We start from the raw sequence: 2170 nt of genomic DNA, 5'->3' as shown, positions 1-2170 counted from the left end.
TGCCTGGACATTTTTTCAAAGAATTTAAATTAGGAAAATGTAGGAATTAATATTTTTGCGGGATACCTAAACAACTCAAGATATTCAATAACATAGTTGTGTTTAGTGAATCATGGGAGGAATTAAAAAAAAAAACATGATAGAAGATTTCAATAGAGAAAGCATAAATGCAGGAACAAAAATAAATATGAGTAAGACTAGGGTAATGTTCAATGAAAATGCAGAGAAAACAGATAAGAGCTATGGATTTACGTACTTAGGACAGACATTGTTCCCCCAGGACATAAGATCGAGATTAAAAGAAGGATAAGCATGGATGGAGAGCATTTGGCAAACAAATTGAGATTTTCAAAACTAAAATGATATTCCTCTCCCTCCCCCCCCCACAAAAAAAGTATGTATTGAGATGATCCTACCATTATTAACTTATGCATCAGAAACATGGGACCTTATTAAAGCCTTAGAACCTAAGCTACTTACAGATTAAACAACTGTGCAAAGAACTATAATGGAATAACACTAAGATACAGTTAAAGTGTAACAATGATAGGCGAGCAAATAAAATATGGGATATTTCAACAACATATAAGAAAAATAAATGGACATGGGCAGGACATATAATGTGAATGGCAGATAATATATGAACATTAACAATAACTTAATGGATCCCTAAAGGAGAGAAGAGGTTGCTGAGTGAAGACGTGTTGCGCGGAGCTTTGTTGAATTATCGCCTTGAGCTCTGTTTTAGCTTATATTTCTCGTTTGTGACATTTGAAAAATATTAGTTATTTTTCATGGAAGGAATAATGTGAGAAGGAAAATACATCATGGCTTATTGTTCCGTGTGGGGATCAGCGAAGGAAGACTTAAAATTGTAGTTAGGATGTGAATGTGAAAGGTTTTACTACGGGGAGTGTGTGTTATAAAGGCAAACATCTGTGATGAACATTTAATATATGGTAGGGTGTGTAAAAGTGTCCAATGATGGCAAAGACTATAATCGTTATAGGCCTTTCTCCTCGGTTTGATAGGGTGGCTTCAGAAAAAAAAGAGGGAAAAAATACGCAAAGAAAGAAGGTTGAAACGGTTAAAAGCTGAAAGTACATGAGTAAAATACAAAACGGCAATATGCTAATATGATAACCTACTAAGAAGGAAAAAAATGCAAATACTGTATGAGAAAGGCCGTGAAACAGCAACAGACATAAATTACTTATATCGTCTCCTAAATGGTATAATGAGAAATGTAAATGAAAAAAAGGCTACCAGAGGGGTGCAGTGACCAGGAACTAGGAAATATTTTTTTTTAGTATTCTCTAAATACAAACTAGAAAATATAACTAGGTTATTTACTTTTACAAAAAAAAAAAAAATATTCAACATCTGATTGATGCCAAAAAGATACATAGATAAAATGATTGAGATTCTATAACATAACATAAGACGATGTCACAAGGATTATCTAAAAAACAAAGAAAACAAACTATGCGATTGATTCAATGCCAATATCTTTCAGTATATAGCAAATAAATTAGTGCGATATATATTTGCTATAAGTTGAGCCAACTAACTAGAAAATGGCAAAAAGCGTAATTTTTTTTTTTCAGATCTAAGGGTAAGAAGAGAATAGAAATTCTAAGAAAGAAAATGCACTTCTGTAATTAAACGAAGTTCTAGTGCGTTTAGTTTAGCAATACAAAATAAGTACTCCCAGCTACATGACGAATTGGAAGCAAGTAACAAAGACTAAGTCAGTAATTAAAATAAAATGTATTGGGATCAGCACATGAGATAGATGGAAAAGTTCCTAAACAAGATCGAGAAAAAGTATCTGAAAAAACAAACCCAATAAAGATAGGACGGGAAATGAGGGTAAAATCTAAGAGAGATGAAACAAAATTAGAAAAATTATTCAAACAATAAACAAACTAAAATCCCAAGTCATTCTTACACAGAATCAGACCAAAATTGAGAAAACAAAAACGAAAGGACGAAGCATAAAATTGATGAGAAGAAGATATAGAACAGGGTGCCAACATAGGTTTCCTTTAAAGGAGGATATTGGAAAAATTATCAACACAAGTGAATGAGGGCTAAAAATTGCAGAGTATTTCTATAAAGTGATATACAATAGTGATATTAGAAATATTATTGCATTGCAAATAGTAAA

Source organism: Palaemon carinicauda, chromosome 26 (assembly GCF_036898095.1).
Source record: "Palaemon carinicauda isolate YSFRI2023 chromosome 26, ASM3689809v2, whole genome shotgun sequence".
NCBI lineage: Eukaryota > Metazoa > Arthropoda > Malacostraca > Decapoda > Palaemonidae > Palaemon > Palaemon carinicauda.
The sequence above is the reverse complement of the archived record's forward strand: the minus strand, read 5'-3'. Positions refer to the sequence as shown.